Raw genomic sequence first — 22287 nt, 5'->3', positions numbered from 1 at the left:
ACAGTCTGTTTCCAAACCACTGGTCAAATTTTCTGCACCTAGAGCTATGATGAAGACACAAATATTAGTACTAGTTCTTGATGACTCCCACTAGTCTCTTTAAATAAAAATACATCTCTAGGGTAGTCTAGCTTCTGGTAATTTCTACTTACAAACCCGCCAACTACACTGCTTTTGTTACTACCAGCAGAAACATCCTGAATTCTCCTTACTGGAATAAAGCCTGTTAAACCTTTTAGCAGGAAAATCTCTAGGACTTTTGTAAGTAAAAAAAAAAAGCTGAGGAAATGTTGATATATTAAAAATAAATTTTGACCCAGTAAGAACTGGCAGTAGACCTTTTATTTTCTTGCAGTCAGCAAAACTACAAAACTATCAAAATTCAAATAGTAGTTTTGAAGTGCTTACATATGTGGTGAGTCATTTCACAAACTTATACTTTACACTGAGAACATTTTTAAACTGGATTTGTAGGCAGAACTCACTTTAAAAAACTGCTATACAATGAAAGAAAACCAAGTCCATGTGGGGTTTTATTAATTGTTTTCTCTGAAAATTGTTTTCCCTAGGGGGAAAAAAAAAGAATAGTATTATTGGCTCCTGTGCACCTTGCTTCATAGCTCAAACGCTTTCAGAAGCTGCTGTTTCTAAAACTGTATTAATCCAGATCTTCAGAAAAATCAAATGAATGCCAGTTTAATCACCCAACAAAAACAAGCAAGTGTGTAAGGGGAGAGGAGAGTTGAAGGAAGTGAATAGAACTAGGTCAGCAGGTGGCAGGTGTTAACTGATTCAAAACTTGAAAGGAATTCAAAAGCATAGTTGGGGTTTGTGAAAATTCTTAAAGTAGAATAGAATACAAAGAAAGAAAAATGCAAAATGTGTGGAAGAAAAGGTCCTAACTTAGAAGGGTGTGCTATTGAAAAACAATGGTCATCCAAAAAACTATTTTGTTTCTTTTAAAAAATATAGAATTTAGAAAAATGCATTATCTTTCTAGAACATTATAATGGTGACAACAAACTTTATTTCCTCATTTCCTTTGCATAATATTCTTGTGATGTAGGTTGCATCCTCATCTTACATATCGAGAGACTGAGGCTCAGGTTAAATAAATTGCTAAGAGCCTGTGTGGTGAGCTACAGCTCAAATAAAATCCTTATGATTCTAAGACCAGTATTTTATACACCACAGTGTTAAAACTCTGGTTTTATGGTGGCTACTCTTAGTTACCTACACAAGAGGTAAAAGAGTAATATATTCTTCGATTTAATTTTTTTTAATAAAACAAAGAAACAACCACTTCTGCCTTCTCTCGGGAGAAAACAGGAATCCTATGCCTAATCAATGTTTTTTTAAACTACAAGCTTACAAGTGAATGACTAGTGATCAATCATGTGATCAGCCTATCAGAAGCAAGCCTAAATGCTAGATCTTGAATGTTTTAAACAGGTCATATATATTCATTTCAAGCAATTTTGGTGTTAAAAAAAAAAAAAGCATGATAATCTCCATTTTACATTAAAGTAAACAAGATGAAGAGAGGTTATACTATGGTAAATGACTTTAGGAAAATAGCATTCTGTGGTCAACAGATTAAATTTAAACTGTATGTGACTTTCAAGCAAATACTGTAATGTTTTCACCCTTAACAAAAACTCATGAGAGTACTTAAATAAAATGAAAATATTTTTTATTTCTTATTTCCTGAAATTACTATGAAAATGGCAAATTAGCATGAACTCAGTATAAAAACAAACTCCATGCACATATTTTTAATACACTTGTCAAAGTAACTTTAATAACATTCACCGTCAGGTTATACCATTTGTTAGAATAAATAGACTTTCTTTCAGGATTTTAGCCTATAATATAAAATAAAAACCTAAGGATCAATTTTTTAATTACCATTAAAATAAAAGGCTAAATCTTTTCTAAACTTTATGACCTAGGTCATAAAGTAAGGGTTTTGTATAACAACTGCCTAAATATATCTGGGTGGCCTATATAAAGTTAATTTCCCACTCCTCTTTAGTTGCCAAAAGAATATTACCCAAATTGCACATCATACCTTGTTATGAGTAAGGAAGACTTACACACTACAATCATTGCCACCTCCTTACAAATTCTGCCTGTTACCACTTTGTGTCACCAATATCTGAGCATTTAAACACAATGACCACAAAGGCTCTGCCACACTTTCAGGGCCTGCTTTATATGTGATGACAGTATTCATGGTTTAAGATTCTGGTTCTACAAAACTCATTTCCTCCCTGAATTTCAACTCATCTCTTTCTTTGAACTAATTTACAGCTACCACCCTGATACACATGATACGCAGATTTTGTTTTTGAGGGGAGAAAAAAAATCTCTGAATGTCAGAAACTTATTCTATTCTTATACTAGTCTTAGCAGTGGGACTATATACTCCAATCAAATAAAAATATTTTCATTATCACAAAATTCAATCCTGTTTAGAACGTCCACTGGCCAGGTAAGCTATTTAGTTTTATATAGCCCTAGGAAATAGAATTGACAGGGATGGAGTCACCTTTAAGAAATTTATGGAAATCTATGAAATGATGCCATTCAAAAAATGTATTTTACCCTAATGTAATTCAATAAGAAGAATTAAGAACTAATTTTGAAAATGAACAAAACTTCTAAATTTATTCATCTTTTAAATCGTTGCATTTCAAATAGGTGATTTATTACTTTCAACAAAGGCATCTCTATTTTCTTTCTTGTTTCAGATGGATAATAAACTTATTATAGTAAACATTCAACTAACATTAAATCAATCTTGCAATTATTCAGGTAAAAACCATTAAAACAACATTCTATATATTTCACACTAAGTTAAGCCAAAGAAATTTACATATTCAACAAAATACAGTTTGAGTACTATAACAAATACTTGTATCACACTTTAGAACATGCAAATTTCTCACACACTATCATTTCATCTTCACACAGACCACATGCAAAAACAGTTTAAGTAATGTGTAGTATAATACAGAATGAATTTTTATCTTGTTTTATTGTTTCTAAAGCTCCGGGATATATTCCGGAGTTGTTTCATTAATATTTTATCATCCTGTATATACGAGCTGGGTGCTTTGTAAATCACAAATTTATAAAAGATATGGACCCTTCTCTTTAGTAGTTTACACTCTTGCTGAAAAGATGAATAAAATAAATACAGTGTGAATAGTACTCAACTACTAAGGGAAAGTGGAACAGGGCACATGTTCCTTTCTTTAGGGTGATTATACAAATCACAGGACAGAAAGCATTTTGGTAGAAGAAAATCAGTGAGGCTCACAAGACATCTGAGATAAAGATGGCACAAACAGAATAGCAGTATAAGAAATGTGTAACTAACAAGTTTTAAGATGAGGCAAATGGAATATGATGTTGGGATAAGCAGGAGCCAGATAGAAACAGGACTTGGCCTTTTATCTTGTGGGCAAAAGTCTTTGTTCAGAGTAATGATACTTCCTTCAGAAAGTTTTATTGTGCTATACAGTGTGCAGAATGTATTGGATAGTATTATTAAGGCATAACTGATATACAAAAAGCTGTACATACTTGTATGCAACTTGATGACTCTGGAGATAAATATACACTTGCAAAACCATCACCACAGTTAAAGCCATAAACATATCCATTACCTTCAAGTTTCCTCCCATCTATATTTTTGTGTGTGATAAGAACATTTAACATAAGATCTACCTTTTAGCAAATTTTTAGGTTTAATTTACAGTACTACTAACTATATGTATCATGCTGTACAGGAGATCTGCATTCATCTTGCATAACTGAAAGTTTGTGCCTTTTGAGCAACAACTCCCTGTTTCCTCCCTCCCCCAGTTTCTGGTAACCACCATTCTACTCTCTGCTTCTGTGAGTTTCACTATTTTAGATTCCTCATGCAAGTTGATCATGCAGTATTTGTTCTTTGATGTGTTAGGCTTATTTCACTTAGAATAATGTCCTCTAGGTTCATCCCTGTTGTCACAATGGCAGGATTTCCTTCTTTTTAAAGGTTGAATAATACTCGATTGTATGCACATATCACATTTTCCTTATCCATGCATACATTGATGGATATGTGGGTTGTTTCTATGTCTTAGTTCTACTTTTAATTTTTTGAGGAACTTCCATACTGTTTTCCATAGTGGCGGTACCAACTGATGCCCAGCATTATTCTAGGTTCTTTCCACTATACCAGTAATGAACACAACAGAAGAAAATCCCTGACTTCATGGAGTTTTCATCTAGGTATTTTTAAAGGTGATAAGTGTTGTGGGAAAAGAAATGAGAAGAGAGGAAATAAAGGAGGCTTCTATAGTCCTAACTGAGAAGACAGGTCTTAACAACAATGCAAAGACTTTAGTTTTACTGCAATTGAGATGAAGGTTTTTAAGCAGAGAAATAATTTTTTTTCTTTTTTTTTTAAAATAGCTAATAAGATAATATTATTAGAATTGGGTGTCAAAAAATAATAGTTGATTTCATTTAAAGGAAAAAGATAGTACTATAAAAAAAAATGTGCTGGTGGATAGGGCTATAAAACTACCTCAGATCTAGAACCCAAAATAATAGCTAACATGTGCAATTATGGCAGGTATTAATCAAGGGACCTTACTACCCCTCAAGACAACTCCATATATGTGATCATTTTCACAGCTCAATAATTAGTCCCTTATCCATTTTCCAAATTCTGAACATCTGGCTTAAAGGAAACCAATTCAGTAACAAAATGTGACCCAGATTCACACAAGATACCTTATAGTTCTTGATTTATCCTACTTGGCAAATACATACATGAAGAAATATTAACCTTCAAAATCTAGGTAGCCTTTAAATATCTTAATTAATGAAAAATCATAGATATATCTATATATATATACATTCAAACTGTTCTGTTTAACTGCCCTATTTTATTTAGTAGAATTATACCATATGATTTATCACAAATTAAAGCAGTCATGCCTTAAAAGAGTAAAATCCTATCAAGCATATAACTTAGAGTAAGATGGAAGGTATGAATCTGCTGTTACAGATTTTGATTTTGATCTTACAGTATAAAGATATGTATTTTTCATACAACATGCCCCCTAAACACTGGCTAATTGCTTTATCTCATGTTCAACCAAAGAAAATTTTATTTATACTAATGACGAAAGGAAAACAGGCTGATTGGGATCTAGTAAAAATATTATATTAGCACCTGACATGGCATCTTTCTACTGGGTTTTTAAAGATAATTTTAACTCAATAAAATTTAACTAAAGAACAGTCTTTAAAAAATCTAAGCTGTAACTCTACAGCTGTGTTTGTCTAACAGAGTAGCCACTAGAAACATCTAATATAGAATATTAAAATGTGACTTGTTTGAATTGAGATGTGCTGTATGTGAAAATATCCACTGAACTTCAAAAACTTTAATATGAAAAGTGAATGTAAAATATCATATAATTTCATATTAATTATGCAATGAAATGACAGAATTTGGCAGATATTGGGTTAAATAAAATACTGATTAATTTTACCAGTTTCTTTTTCCTTTTTTAATGTGCCTACTAGAAAACTTGTAATTTTATATGCAGCTCACATTACATTTCTACTAAAAAGCACTATTCTATAGTAAACACTGAGAAAAAGATTAATATAAAAATTTTCAAGTACTTATGTTCTAGAATGAATAATTTCACTTTAAAACACCAAATAGATTAACACAAACACAAAGGTAGCAAGAAACAGTCATCAGAAATGTTGAAGTTTTTTTAACTCAAGTATATCTATTAATTTAGATATTCAAAGAGGTATCCAAAGTTGAACAATAAAAATCATCATATAAAATGTCTAATTTGTTTCGAAATCCATTTTCAGTATTTTCAAAGTTATAAATATTTTCCTTCACTAGGGTTAGGACTGATTTAAGTTTCATAAATCAAGTCTGTCACAATTGAATCAGAAAATAAGCAACTTATCTTTAAGAGGAAAAATTTATAACTCTTAAAAAACAACTTTAGAGTTTATATAAAGTTTGTGAAAAATAAGTCCATATTAAGATCTATCATTAATAAAAGATATGCTGATGGACATTTCCTAAATATCCTTAAAAGCATTCCAAGTCTCTATTATATTAGACATATACATATATCAGAATTCAGCAGTTCTATTCCTGTGCATAAATACCTATCAGATATGAATGCTTATTTCTACCAAAAAATACAAATAAGTTCAGAGCAGCCTTATCTGTAAACCCAAATTGTAAAGATATTCAATGTCCATTTATAGTAGAAGGGATAAATGGTGGTATAACCACACAATGAAATATAGATTTGGGGGGGCGAGGAGACAACACAAATGGTACAAACATGAATGACTTTCACAGACATAATGTTCAAAAAATTCACACGAGTTCATAACTCATGATTTCAAATGTATAAAGTTTCAAAAATAGCCAAAACTAATGTATGGTAAATACACCAAAGACTAGTTTCTGTTGTGTGGAGGGAGTACCGACTAGGAAAGACAGCCTTCTGGGGTACAGTATACTTACACAGAGTATGCTTATGTAAAAAAATCATTAAACTAGCAAGTAAGACTGTCTATTTGACTATATGAAGCTATACTTCAGTAAAATGTTTTGAGAAAATAAGTAACATTTTTTTAAAAAGGGCCTAACATATGAGTTATTTGCAAAAGAATTACTTAAAACCAATTCCTATTCTGAAGTTACATGAGAATTTGTCTACTTAACCTTGCATCAAAACTTAACTTCTTTGCAGTTTCTTTATAATAAAAAACAGTAACCAGTTCAACGTTATTCAAACCTACTCTTAATTTTGTGACTACATAACTTTCATAAATGGATAATTCCTAATGACTTTACAAGCATAACAATCCTCTTTATAACAAGTATAACTATTTGAATGTTTATATCTTCAAATATTTAATTGTAATAGTTAATTCTTATCTTCAATTTAAAAAGATAACCTTAATTCCCACAAAATCCAGTTTCTGATCATATTTCTTTCATTGATAAAGTATATACAGTAAAAATTAAATATTTGGGGTTCATTTACAAGTTCTTTTACAATCCAATATGCTTATTTAAATGTCTTACTTGTTTTTACCCTCCTCCTCATAAATGAAGGAAAAAATGCTGCTTTGTCAATAGTGAATAATCATGACATAGTTTCTACTTTACTAGTTCAATAAAATATGCTATGGAAACATAAAAGACTATATTCATCCCGTTCTAGAAATTCATACTGCTTAACAAGGGATTAAGAAAATTTGTAAAACTGATTTTTGTGTTATTTCAGGCAAATACAAATAAATCATGAATATCCAGTAAATAATATGTATTAAAAGAAGTTGACCTATTCACTACAACTTTAACAAATATATTATTAAATGTATTTATGTGTCCTTTCTTCATCTGTTTCTATTCTAAACAAGAGAGCTGGCAAGTTTTTTTAAAAGGAAAACACAAAAGTCTTAGGGGAGGTATACAGGTGGGCACTTCAAAGGAAACACTGGATATGGCTGAAGGGAACTGTGTTCACCACTGACTAGCCAAATCGCTAGTATATCCACATGGAGTCTTGAGGATGCAAAGACAGAACACAAAGCAAGTAAGTTTCTCAACTGATGATCTTACTATCCTTCCTTCCTAGTAATATATCACATGTCCTGAGACTTAGGGACAGCAAGTAGATGATTTATTATTACTACATCAATTTAACCACATGTGATAATACTGATAGGGAATTTGGTAAACAGATGATCAGAGGCAGAGTCAGGTGACATGGCTGAATATGTCCATGGATCCTGATGAAAGTCTGATGTTGAAATACAGGTGGCAGCTGATCCTTATACTAGAAAGTAGATCTGTCATAGGCAGAAAGGACTTTAAGACTGCCTAATTATTTAATGTATATTTCACACTATCTTAAATAAACAGGAACCTTTTAAATTTCATTTTTGAATTAAAATATTCTTTTAAATAGTTCTGTACTGAAAAGGTAAAATGTAAATACTTCAGATGTTTAAAATAGGCAAAATTGGTTACATCTAAATCAGATTTCTTTTACTTACATTAAATTCAGAATTTACCAACACTGAAAAGTATCCCTCTCCTGTTATAAATGTCAAACAACTAGTTTATCAATATCTGAAACCTAAAGAAAAATAAATAACAAAATATGGCATAATATTCTTTCTTTCCTATAACTGGAAAAGCTTAACTACATTTACAAAAAAAAAAAAAAAAAAAGGAGCAATAAGACAAAATACAATACCTTCTGGATGTATTTCTCCCACATGTTAAAATAATGGGTCCTGAGAACAGAGTTCTTAAATAGCTCACAATCCAAACACTCCCTGAAAATTAAGAGAAATAAGTGTTACTTCAAGTGCATATTATCTGAAAAAATTTCAACAGCACGTTTTACAACAAAATCTGAACTACTGACTAAAATAAACTATCTCGAAAGACAACAAAAAAGATGTATTGCAATATAAAAAATATTCTTAATTATATATGTATTCCTTGGGCACAGCTGTTGACATCTGATGACCACATCTACATTATAAAATTATTTACCAAAATACACTACCTGTCTGTTTGTATACTATGTAAACACTATCAGTTATTTTCAGGGATGTGAAAAGTTAATCTCAACGATGAAGAGGAATTTTTATCCAGAATTCTGAGAGAAAAGTATTAAAATTATTTGGTAGTCAACAGAGTTTGAAACGCCTAGTTTTGTTTTGTTTTTTCCTAGACCACGAGAAACAAAAAAATGTTAGTCAGAATTAGAACCGTCCTAGATACACAGTGACATCAACTTGTGGGAAAGTTTATACTTTCAGGAATAAAAATGAAATAGTTCGGGGCCAGAAAGAGACATAGCCTACATTTTAATATTGTGGTGGTTGAGGAAACTTTATATTGATCAAGAGGCCAATGGACAGACAGTGAAGCCAGCCAGTAATAATAAGGCATGATGTAAACTCCCTGATTCCACTCTACTGAACATTCCGTTTGCAACATTCCATTTGCATCAGCCACTGCACTTATACCTGGTTTACATTTCTAGAATTCTCGACTCCTATCCTATACCCTACGACCTGTTCTCATGGATGATAGCTTAGCCCCAAAAATAATTTCATAAACCTGAACTTTAACTTCTCAAATTAAAGTAGTTATTTTTCATTATTATTTCATTTTACCAGTGCCTTTCAGTCTCCTTAAAACCATACACAGGTACCAAAAATGTCTTTTAGTGATGTTTCTTCAACATTCTAGCAAAGCGGCTCTTTAACCACTGTTCCTCTAGGTCACTGTCTCTGCATCTTGTAAATTTATCATCCATCTTTGAATCTCTCAATACCTGGCATGGTGCAAGCTATAGAGTTAATGCTCAGTAAATGTCTGCTCAATGAATCAGTGAGTCTTAGAGACTTTATCAATTAATACATCATGCCAAAATAAAAATAATACCATAAAAGGAAAGAAAGTTATATGGTCCAACTACAACAAAGAATACTTGCCTTTCTTTTATTACTTCATTCTCCCATACACCCTCCTTCCGTTTTTCCCTCCCTCCCTCTCTCACCCATTCATCATCAGCAAGACTCTTCTAGTATCTATGTCAATGCTCCCCCAACCCCTACAGACAACCAGCTGAGCTGGGTGGCAGGTCTCCTTTCAGGTATGAATTGGGACTTTAATCCTGTTGTCCAAGGTCCTGCACCAACTGGTATGATAAATGAACATTAGAACAAATCCACTAAGCACATACATCAGCAGCTCCTATGCTACCCTCCATCAGAAGCAGGGAATGTCACCTATATGTGTAAGTCAAAGATACCTAGAATCATAACGAAGGGCAAAATGTTTCCAAAAAGTAGACAGAAGGCACTGCCTTAAAATAGAATTATTACTATTATAACTGAAGAAACCTCCTAGTAATTAAAAAAAAAAAAGCATTATCATTTCCTATTAGGACACTAATTTTTCAGCGGCTAAATAAAAACATTACCAAATCAGTTTATGTAATAAAATTTAACCTTATTCTGACCTTCCTCATAAAGCAAACAAACCTCTCTATCCAATAAGGTTCCATCTGAACTATGTAAGATGATAAGCAATACCTTAATTGCATTCATTTACATGACTTTGAAACTATTCTGGGCTGAAGTCACTTGACTGCAAGGTCACAGAATATAAAGAAGTAAAATGTATGCAATTTACCGAGGAGAAATGATCTACTTAAGACTGTGGTAGCACATTCTCCCTCTCTCATTAGGAGATACCAAATGCTTATTGCAATCAACAGGTGCAGACATCTCTATTTGAAATATATCAAATATATACACATTGATTTTATAAATATATTATAAAATATACTAAGAATATATATTTGAATATATTCATCACATATTATGGCTTCCTTACTAAAATTAATTTGCCTGAATAGAGGCAAAGGACAATTCTATACCCTAACAACATTTAAAATCAAAACATGAAATAGGGCTATTATATTTTCCAGTGTCTCATAAAAATTTCTAACAACTAAAATTCAGGTTACAAAGCCATAAAAAAATTTAGGACAAGAACTGCAAACACAAGATTCTAAGTACAGATAATCCCTGACTTCCAATGGTTCAATTTACGGTGCGTATGCAAAAGCAATATGCATTCAATGCGAACAGTACTTCAAATTTTGAATTTTAATCTTTCCCAGATCTAGCAATATGCCATACGACACTCTCGTGACACTGGGCAGTGGCAGCGGGCTGTAGCTTTTAGTCAGCCATGTGATCACAAGGGTAAACAACCAATACTCTACAATGTACTGTGTTGCCAGCGTTTTGGGGATATTATGTTTTGTGTTTTTGCAACTCATCAAGTCTACAAAATGCACATTGGTGATTCCTGCTTCTGGTGAGAAGAGAAACGTGATTATTTTTGAGATGAAACCCAAGATAATTGCCCAACTGTAGGCAAATATAAATTGTTCTAAGCACATTTAAGGTAGTCTAGGCAAGGCTTTGATGTTCAGTAGCTTACATGTATTAAATATACTTTGATTTATGATATTTTCAACTTACAATAAGTATATCAGGACATAACTCCATCATAAATTGAGAAGTATCAATATATTAACAGTTCCTGCTTTCATTTTTTCCCCCTAAACAAGCCTACGTTCAACTAACTTGCTAAGAGGAGCAGAGTTTACATGTCTCAAAGCTATTACCATCACATTAGTAAAAGAAAATACACTATACTGACAGAAATTGACTACCACAGATTACAAAGGACAATGTATATTAAAGCCTCAGAATATATCAAAACATGCAAAACAAGTTAACTATACAAAATATTTCCCTTTAGTTTAGTAAAATTTTAACATACACTAGGTATTACCGGAACTTGAGTTTACCAGAGAAAAGAGAAAGAAACTGTTTATATTAGCACAAAGGTAGAACGTCAAATATTTATTTTAGGTTTATTATAACATCGCCAGGAAATTCATTTAAGAAGTATGTCAATTAAATTAGATAAATCTCCCACATTTAATTTACTACCCACGTACTTTTATACTACTCAAGCCAATCTTTTGCAATTTAAAGATGATTTAATGAATTTATGCTTCTAACCTTTTCTCCTTTCATAGAAGGGCAAGACATTTTTTTTTTATGTAAATCTGTATTAGACTCAAATCGTTTCAATTGATGTTACTCCACAAAGAACACAAGGATGAATTCGTATTTATTTAAGTACTATATTGCTAAATAAACTCCAATACCATGCTGTCGCTTTGTCCTTTCTAAATGAGAAATAAAATATCTCAATTTCTTTCAGTAAGTTAAGCCAATTCATTCTGGAATAGCTTAGTAGTAAAATACATACATACATATATTTTAAAAAGTATCAGTTACTATTATGATCCATATGTAACTTTCAGTGACTATATCTTTAGATATTTTAATTTTCTTTCTATGAGAAGTAATTCAGGGTCTAACAAAATATATATACAGCTGACCTTTGAACAACTGGGGTTTGAACTGCACACGTCCATGTAAATGTGGATTTCAGTAAACACCTGTGCTGTTTTTGACCCTCAGTTTGGAATCTGATGATGTGGAGGGCTGACTATATGCATTGTTCTACACCATTTTATATAAGGGATTTGAACATCCGTGGATTTTGGGATTCATGGGGGTCCTGGAACCAATCTCTCTCCAAAAACAAGAAACAACATATGTTTTGAGGGAGTCGAAAATTATATACAGATTTTCAACTATTCGGGGGTTGGCACTCCTAACCCCAACATCGTTTAAGGGTTAAAACTATGTAATAGGCAATTCATGGTTCACGTACTTTGATAAAGATAAAATAATAGGGGCCAATCAGAATCTTCTAATACTGTCTAGTGTTTCGGGTTATATTTTTATTTGAACTCAATCACAGGGTAATGATAATTTTATGACAAAGACAATTTTTTGTTATTTCTCAAGCACTTTCCTCTGTCTACCCAAAAGACTGAATGCTTATGTTTCCAAAGCTGATTATGATCACAATATCTAAAATTCTATTTCATCCATATAAAATCAGGATTTTCCTTTCCTTGGATACATTAAAGCCAATTTGTGTAACCACAATCCAGCCTTTGTGTATCTTTAAATGGGCTACAACTTTGAACTGAAAATAAACTATATGAATGGCATCACTCTTACAGCACTCAAAGTTAAAGAAGTCCAAGTCTAGGTTTAGGCATACTTCATTTTAACGCAATGCATCAATTTCAGGTGAGCATACATAGTAAATCCTATCCACAAAGCAAGTATGTGTGTGTGTTATGTCTCTATTTTCTCTTTTCTCTTCCCTCTTCCCCAGGAGGTCAATGAAAAAATATTACATTTTTTTAAATATCTGTGACGGTATGCAAGTAAACTATCCATTGGTCTGAAAAAGAGGTACCTAAATAAAGACAGCTACCAATTCTGTATGTAAAATTAATCCTGGACTGACAGAGTTGCTTAGAACACTCAGAAAAGAACAATGTGACTCCAACTATAGAGAATAAGCCAAAAACACTCCAGAATATCAAGTGTATGTAGAGTAGGCCATATCTCCACTGAAAAACACCTGCTACAGTATATATTAATTCACAGTCCCATCTAGGAAATATTTTTATTACTCTTTCACCTGTTCCCTCACCCCATCTTGCATTGGACTCCATAAACAGCAAGTATCTCCCATTATAAAACAGTTGGCGGTTAAAACAATGAGCCAACAAAGAAAGGACAATATTCTATAACTGACATTTACTGCATTGGCCTTGGACTTCTAATCTTTACCAGACAGGCACACAAATCAATCCATCAGCTCATAAAGGTGTGCTTTTTTAACCTCTGAAACAGATGGGATTGGCCAGAAGTGTCTGGCATGTCAAACTGCTAATCACTGCTGCCCTTTGCACAAAATAACCCACTTAAGTTGAGGCATGGTTGCACTGTAACCGACATTAGTCTGTGGGAAACCCATTTAACTGTCACACACTCCTGCCACTCCTGTTCTCCCTTAATTAAGCCTAATGCCTTATGCTTTGACCTTTTGTTCTAGCCTATTAACCCTATCTAGTACAAGTTCAATTATGCTAAACTAAAAACTTTGCTATAAAATATTAAATGTCAAGCTCAAAAATTCATAAGGGACATCCTCCCAGCCCTTAGTTCTATACACCCTGTTACTCAGTGCATGTGACAATAAAACCTCACTTTTGGAGTGATACTGATTCTTATGAAGCCTCGAGTAGAGAAGAACCAAATTATTATTCTAGTCCACTCCTTCCCTTATTTTACAAACAGAGGCCAGGAAACATTAAATGGCTCGCCCATTTCATAGCTTCAGAGGAGCCACACTGAACCCTATCTAGTCTCCAGTTCTAATCTCTTATTCTCCGTGGTATTCCTGATTAATAGTTAAACGACCCAGCAGTGTGCAAAGGATACTAACATTTTCACCACAAATTATTACCTTTCACCATTCCTCTAGACTACACTACATAAATAGACCGACCTAAAGCAAAAGAAATGAACACATCAACATAGTTTAGAAGTAATTTTTTCCTTTCCTCTCCACACCAAAACTTTCTAGCCCCTCACTACTTATTTTTTTTCTTAAAAGTAACAATGATCATTGAGAACTGCTAAATTCTGTAACACTCACAAGGCAATATGCATAAATACAATTTTTTTTCCTTCCTGATGCTTCATTTAAGTATTCAATAGAGCAAATGACTTAAGATCCAGAAAGCAATTACAACTTGCTACTTATCCCCAGTGGAAAAATTCACAGCTGGATGTCTTTAAAAATATCTCTTTTTTATATCTATATGTATTTGGATTGCTGTTCACATTTACCAGAATTCTAAAAAATAAAAACGAAAAACATTAAAATTCACCGTAAAATAAAATCAAATGCAGTCCAAACTAATGCCATCATCACAGGGGTATTTTAGTTTTAGTATCTACTAATGTGTGCTAGTTCTCTCTCCTTTTACTTCATACAACCAGAAAGAATTTTACTACTTTTGCTGTGACACATGAAAACAATTTTAAAGAACAATAACCTAAAAAAAAAAAATTTAGATTTCTATGATTCAGGTAAGGAAATGCAAATTAATTTTAGATTTTCAAAAGATTTAGTCATATTTTATCTTTTTCGTTGACTGCCCAAAGGCCCATTTTTGCCTATTTTCAATATTAACCAATATTGTCATTTTTGCCTTTAGCAACCTGGAACCTTACAGGTTAAGGTAGTATGCCATTAAATGGAACATATAATATTTCAAAAGAAAGATCAGGGTTGTACTAAAATGATAAATAAGTCCAATGACAATTCACTACTTTTTAAGGTATAAAAAGAGAATGTGGCACAAGAGTTTAAAACTCAAAGTAAGTATGTTCATGTTATTAGAATGATACATAAAGACATATAAAATGTAAAATACATTGAGGGATGAGAAGTCAAAGCTAAAACAAACACTTGTACAGAGACAACTATCAGGAAACTAATGATTTAGATTCTCATTTTCCTTTTTAACTGCACTGGCTAATAATCTTAATTTAAATGAGACATCATGCCTTAGTTACAAGTCAGTTCATAAAAACAGAAATTAAGTTTAGATCTCTGCTGAAGAATCCAACAATAGGAAGTTCATACTAATGTACAGAATTGATATACTCCATAAACATACTAACAAAAAACAATTAAAAGAAAAGGCAGTTCAGAAATTCAGGATCAGCACTGATAAAAGCAGAGTGAAATATACCACATAAATTATAAATCTGTTAGTTTTTCTATCCTTTTACTTTGGACAATAGTCCGTTAGCCTACATATCTTCTTTTGCTATAATTTACAAGCATGTGAACACAGATAAAAATATATGAACCATGAGAAGAGATATTTTTTGTTTACAAAAGACATCCACTTCCATGAAGTTTAGTAAAAAAAAAAAAAAACTATCTTCACAAAGCAAGAAACTGAGTTAAAGTTGTTTTAAGAGCATTTGTTAAATCTCAATGCTGTAAAAAAATCTCAGATAATCTATACATTTCTTTTAGCTTTGAAAATTGGTAGTCTAGAAATTTCTGAGCTCCATTTTAAAATTGTTTTTTTCTGCCTTAGCATTATTAATCTAGTTGAACATGATAATGTTCTAGCAGTCAGAAAATTTACCTCTAGTAAAGAACAAACCCTAATTTATAAAAAAAAATAACAAAAGGGCTTTATATACTACTTAAGTCTTATATCTTACTGGTTTGAATCAAGTCATCCCTGATACTCTATAACTTTTAAGATTACTGAATGCCAAAATTAACACTAAATATAAGATTTTGAGAGACCTCCATCATCCCAACCAGTCAAATATAACACAATTAAAGATGTCAAGCTGGTGGATCCTATGACTACTGACTTGAAGTGACTAAAAACCCTGCCTATTAGGCTCTAGAAATATTTTGTTTCATTTCCTTAAATGCTGACCCCAAAGATTTTGCTGAACATGTTTTCTAATATATTGTAATCTGTGTATATATGAAGAAACTTCACATTACAAAACAATTTCTAGTGCCAAGTAATTATAATGTCACCTACAGTTAGTGTCACTTTTTCCTTCATAATTAATATGCTTGGAAAGATGATAAATCTTAAGGAACAAATATGATGCCTTTTAGAAGTTCTAATTTAAATAGACTAAAGAAAAAAATGTAGAATAGCAGCTATTATGCACGTTACACGTAATAATTAGCAGCTAATATATACATAAAGACTCCATTGCTGACACCAAAAAAGCCAAATTTTACCAATAGTTGGGATTGGTATAGTTTAATTCCACAAATGTTTGTAACAAACAGCTTTCTATGTGCCAGGCACCTACAGCACTGACATACACTGATGAATGTGTCCCTATTCATGGAGTTTACCAGCTACTGAGGGAAACAGACATTAAACAAGGGTGATTATTACAATCAGGGGTACAAAGAACCATGAGAGACAATCCGATCTTGTTAGAGGATCCGGGGCTGTAGTGAGTAGCTACATGTTCTTGCCTACTGTCCCATGAGTGAGAAAGTTCTTTTCCAATTTGCTTCACCATAGTCAGGAATGTGTTCAGTCTGTGACCCATATAAACATCTACCATTTGGTTTCCGCTTTTCCCTGTTTTCTCTTTTGCTTTCTTAATTTCTCAATTGTATATTTTTTTTTAAGGGGGGACAGGGGTATGCATGTGATACAATGGGGTAAATGCTTATTTATCTTACAAAATATTTGTTATTGTTGTTAATTTAAAATTTTCTAAAACATTTATTGTCTGCATTTTATATTGGAAGAAATTGAGCCCCTAAGGATTTAAATAAATTTTAAAACTTATACATCTAACTATTGAGTAAATCCAGGATGAGAAACCAAGTCTTGATTTATTTCACACTTTTTTGTTTGTTTGTTTGCTATATGAATTTCGTAAAGAGGGGCTTGTGTACCAGATGTTAAGGAGTAGTTAATAACCTTTGTAGTGAATCCAGCAGTAAAGTCCAGGCTGACCCCAAGGCAGGGTCTGCGGTAACCAGAAGGAGCAAAGGCTAGCTACTTTACCCTTGTGTTTGTAGCTTGTTTTCTCATGCTATTAAAACGTGCTCTTCAGAACAGTCTTATGATTCATTTGATATTCTAATACTTGGAAGGTACTTTCTTGGCTGAGAATTTAAAAAGAGAAATTTTACAGTACAGGTATGTATGCGTTTGTTCATGCAGAAGCTTTGGTTCTACATATTATATACATTTATAGTTCTATTTAAAAATCAGTAGAGGAACTTCTATTTGTAGATTAAGAGCCAGCTACTTTTAGTCAACTACTGTGATGAGAGCACTCACAGGCCAGCTCTACTTACTACTGAAGAGTATGAATGCATTGTTCACCTTGTTAGTAAAATGCTGCTCTTACCTACATGGTAATCCATGACTGACTTGAATCACCATCACATTTTCTTCTGGTGTGTGTTTGTTCTTAACTTTGAATTTTTTTTTTTTTTCCTTGAGCTTTCAGAAATTGAAGTAATTTCATAGAATCTTTAGATTTTCAGGTTGTATGGGAATTTGATAAAAGCTATGGATGTTCTGGATTTAAGCATAGTTGTCCTAGAAGTACCTTTTCCTACTTCCCCATTTTCAAGCAAATCTGTTTATAGAGGCATCTTGCTTAATAATGAAAAGCACATAGGACAGGTAGTTGGTGTGGACTGGGAATCAAACAGTGATAAATGCTACCATTTAGCATTTGAGAGGGTAAAGAGCCTACATAGCTGCCCTTGGTGACTACATTTCTCCCTTAAGTGCAGGGAGCTGGACATCAGCTCTGAGAACTAACATCGAATGCTGCAGCATCATATGTTGGAAACGATATGCCTTCCCAGTAAGACTGGTTTCTGAGAATCCAGGCTGGGCAAACTGTATTTGCTGCATGAGTTCTATGGCTATCAGTTTGGGAGCAGGGTTTTTATGACTTTCTAAAAATCGAATGGAGACTGTTTTTCTCTTCAAAAGGTGGCATAATCTCATAAAAAAAAGCAAATTATTATCAATGAGATTTACTATGTAACCTCAAGCAGGTCGCTTAGGCATCTCCCAGACTAGTTTTCTTTATCTGTAGAATAGAGAAAATTATAGCTTTATGTCACCAGGGAAGTGTAAAGTGGCCAGCACAACACCTAGCATGAAACAGCTGCCCCAAAATCCTCTTCCCCCTGTTCCTCCTCCCAATAAAAAAGAAAAGGCAAAAGGCAAGTAAAGTACCTAAATAATAACTTTTTTACGCAATCATCTCTACTCCTTTTAAAACCACAGGCTTTACTGCTTACTGTCAAAAACAGCAGATATTGATGTATAGAATCAGAATTTCAGAATTTAGAAATCTAACTTTGTTCTACAGTCTACAGAAGTTGCCCAGAGGAAAAAAAAGGACTTTCCTTTTATCTGTATCTTACAATGTTTTAGCAGCAGAATCTAAGATAGAAAAGTATGTGTGGAATAAGAAAACAAAAATACTTTTTAAAAATATGTTTTTCAAAAATCAAACTCAGCCTGCATGACCCGTTGTGTAAATATTGCCCTTAGAGGGGGGAAAAAATGCAACTGTGATTAATTCATTTTGAGGATATTTCTTATAACTCACTTGGGAGTGTTTCATATGTTTTCAAATACTTTTTCTTAATATGCTGTACCTTCTTCTGTCCTCCTTCTTTCTCTTAATTTCTCTTCCACTGTATAAATCTACCACTACTTGTAGAATATTATAAATTCATAAATCGAAAATTCAAGAATCAAAAAAAAATTAAGACTGTGCTTTTCAAAAACCAGTTATAATCCCTTAAACATTTCATCTCTCTTGATTTCTGGATTCCTCAAGAGAAAAGTCCTTGTTTTTAATTTTAAATTTCTAATTTTCAAACTTCCATTGTGTCTTGTTACATGTCAGGCTCTCTCATCTGTATTATGACATTAAATCACCAAAACAATTATAATACTATTCTCATTTTAAGATTGCACATAAATGCCATTTCCTATCTTACTACTGCAATGCTAAATTATCATCTGATTTTTTTAATGAAGTAACATATTTAAAATGTCCACGTGCTATGTACAGTATAGGCAAACTCAACAATTAAAAGCACACAACTACAAGAACCTAGCTTATCCACTATATGGCTTAAGCTTTTACCTATCTCAAGATGATGACCTGATGTTTACTTAGTACCTTCACACAGCTGGCAAAGAAAATAAAGGTAAAATAATCAAAGCATGATACTGACAACAGAAACTCCTAATTCCTTAGTTCCTCAATCCATTATAAAATTATGGATGGGGGGGGGCGAGTAGCCCTGACTATCGTGACTGAAAATGACTTTCTTAATTAGAAAGGGTGAGACTCCTTTCCATCAAAGCTCTAAATAAACACTGTCAAGTCAATGAGAGTTGTCCTGGTCCCTGTGGTATCTTAAGCTGATGACTCAAATTCCCAGCAGGCTTCTAGTTTAAGATTTTTTGATGCACAAAGTGACTTGGAATTTAAGGCAAATAAGGGTTTCTTCCTTCCATCCTTAAAGATATTTTTGCTAAATGACACAAAGCTAAAGAGAAAAGATGGGTTTTAATTTAGAGCTTTATTCCATAAGGTGTACAAAGTTAAAAGTTTTTCGGAAGAGAGTGAAGTATGCTAGCTTTGAATTTCAAACATAACTTTAACCCTGTCAGAAAAGTAATTCTATTTCCAATTTTCTTAATGAAATGTTTTGTTTTTTTGTTTTTTTGTTTTTTTTACCTTAGCCCTATTTACTATGAGGAGAGGAGAGGAGGGGAGAGAAGGGGAGGGGAGGAGGGAAAGGAGGAAAGGAGGAAAGGAGGGAAAGGAGGGTGTAGGGAGGAAGGGATGATAGAGGGAGGATGGTAGGATGGATGGTTGGATGGATGGATGGATGCCACAAGCACCCCTTCCCGGCCAAAGTTTCAACATATTCTGGAGTTCTGGAAATTTTTTGATCAAAAAACAAATCAGATTAATTATAATTTCTTTATTTTTTTTTAGGAGAGGCAACCCTTGGTTGACCTCACAGATTGCAAGGACTTTGTCAGTTTACAATCCCTTATTTTTTTAAATTTTTACACCTATAGCACCTGGTCATCCTAGGTGGTCTCCTATCCAAGTACTAACCAGGCTCAACACTGCTTAGCTTCCGAGATCAGAGGGAATCGGGCTTGTTCACAGTAGCATGACCATAGACTATAATTTCTTTAAAAGGTGATTATCTATAGCATTATCTTCAAAAACAATCTAAAAATCTAGTATGGCCTTTAAAAAATATCTTACTACTACTAAGTAAATACAGTGGAGTTCTTTTTTTCATAACTCCAAAAAGTGACTTTTTTCCACATTTTCGAGTTGCCAATCTTCTAAATTCTTCAAATGTGCTTCTCATTATATAACTCCTAGAGTTCTAGGCTAAATGTTATCCCTAGCAGGGTTCAAGGTATTAATTTTAACAAAATCCTAATGCAATGGTAAAATGTATCACATTTATTTTTTCCTTATCCTTGTTTTTCTCAATATCTTATAAACTTAAGAAAAATGATCTTATGTTCCTAAAACACCTCAAGTTTTATGATGCTTTATTTGTGATATCTGCAAAACAGTGTAGGCAATTTGAATTTCAAAGTTCATAATGCAAAGTATGTACTATAACAGTGACAATAATTAGTATAACATCCTACTTATCTCAATACCTATATTTATTATAAAAAATTAATAACACCCTTCATACCTATAGCAAAATGAAAGTTCTCTCCTAAATGAAGTAGTTTTTAGAATCCTAAATATCCATACCCATCAAATGTGAACATTAAATTTCAAGGGATAAAAAGAAAAAAAAAAAACAGATGGGCATCTATATTATAGTTTGCAAAGAAATCCTGATAAAGACTTCAGAGGTCAATTTGGTCCCAATTTTCCCTCTACCTTGAATCATATGATAATGTGCTTAAAGAAAATATTTTTTCTGTAGTTATTTACATCAAGTTATTTTTATCAGATAGTCTATTAAAAGGTTCTCCAGTTAACCACTCAAACCTCAGCTCTCTGTTTTCCATGTTCAGTAAGACCCTTGGAAAACACCAGATCTTAAAAAAAAATTTTTAAAAAGTAACCTAATATTAATTCATTTTCTTCCAAACAAACTATAACTTCTAGTTCTACTCTGGTAACCAATTTTGATCTCTATCTAAGATATAATTAAGCGGCATTCGAAAACAAAGTGCAAATGCACAAATAGGGAATTTGTCATTTCCCCCTCAAACAACTTCCAGTTATATAATATTGCTGTCCTCATAAAAGGGAATCCATTACCATCAGCAATTCATGTCCCTGCTTCAGCATCAGATGCAAACAGGATACGGAAACAAGATCTCCCTCCTCCATTTACTTTTTGTTCATTCCAACCTCTGGACATAATCCTCAGTTCCATTCCATTGGCCTGCTTCATTATCTGACACTCCTGATTTTTACCTTCTCAAGTCTTAGTGACTGCCCTAGTGTTACATTTCTCTGATTGCTGTGTTGTCTAAAAACTACAGAATGATTATGCTCATTCCCCCCAATCCCAACAACAAACCCCTCAAAAAACTTCAACTTAAGAAAATACAGCTTGAACAATTCAATTCAGATTCGAGCTCGTTATCTTGAAAGTCTCACCCTATTCTGTTAAAAATGTTTGACTTTTCAGTAGTAATCGAAAGTTGCTTTTCATAAAAATATATCTCCAGTTGGAAGATGTGGGCACAAAGGGCTTTGTTAGAAAAGTAAATGCTTTTTCCCCCCAGTCTTCGACCACGTAACAGTAAATCACTATTAAAACAAAATGAAACAAAACCCACTCTGATTGTGTATCAGCCACCTGAAGTGGCATATGGAAAAAGCACAAGAGTAAAGAACCTTCACTCCACCTCAGCCAAGAAGGGAAGCAACAAATAAAGGCAATTTTCGTAGAAGAAAACATCCAAAGATGTAGAAGCTATTCATTTTAGAAAAGGGGAGAAGAGAGAGAGAGCAATAGAGAGGCTAATGATAGACAGATAAACTAAAATTCCTTTATTAACCTAACTTTAAAAACCAATTGTAAAGTTTGAAAAGCAAAACTGAACC

General features: G+C 32.9%; 1 protein-coding gene and 1 pseudogene across 7 annotated transcripts in view; both read right to left on the bottom strand.

Moving 5' to 3' along the window:
• NRIP1 (nuclear receptor interacting protein 1) overlaps positions 1 to 22287 on the bottom strand; it is an 85962-nt gene that overhangs the window by 59306 nt on the left and 4369 nt on the right. For all 7 annotated transcript variants that reach the window (XM_039855136.1, XM_039855132.1, XM_039855133.1 and 4 more), the window contains exon 2: positions 8322 to 8403. The gene's annotated coding sequence lies outside the window, so the exon portion shown is untranslated. The remainder of the gene's footprint in view (positions 1 to 8321; positions 8404 to 22287) is intronic.
• On the bottom strand, positions 20256 to 20374 carry LOC120596679 (uncharacterized; annotated as a pseudogene).

This window comes from Pteropus medius, unplaced genomic scaffold (genome assembly GCF_902729225.1).
Source record: "Pteropus medius unplaced genomic scaffold, Ma_sr-lr_union100, whole genome shotgun sequence".
NCBI lineage: Eukaryota > Metazoa > Chordata > Mammalia > Chiroptera > Pteropodidae > Pteropus > Pteropus medius.
The sequence above is the reverse complement of the archived record's forward strand: the minus strand, read 5'-3'. Positions and strand labels throughout refer to the sequence as shown.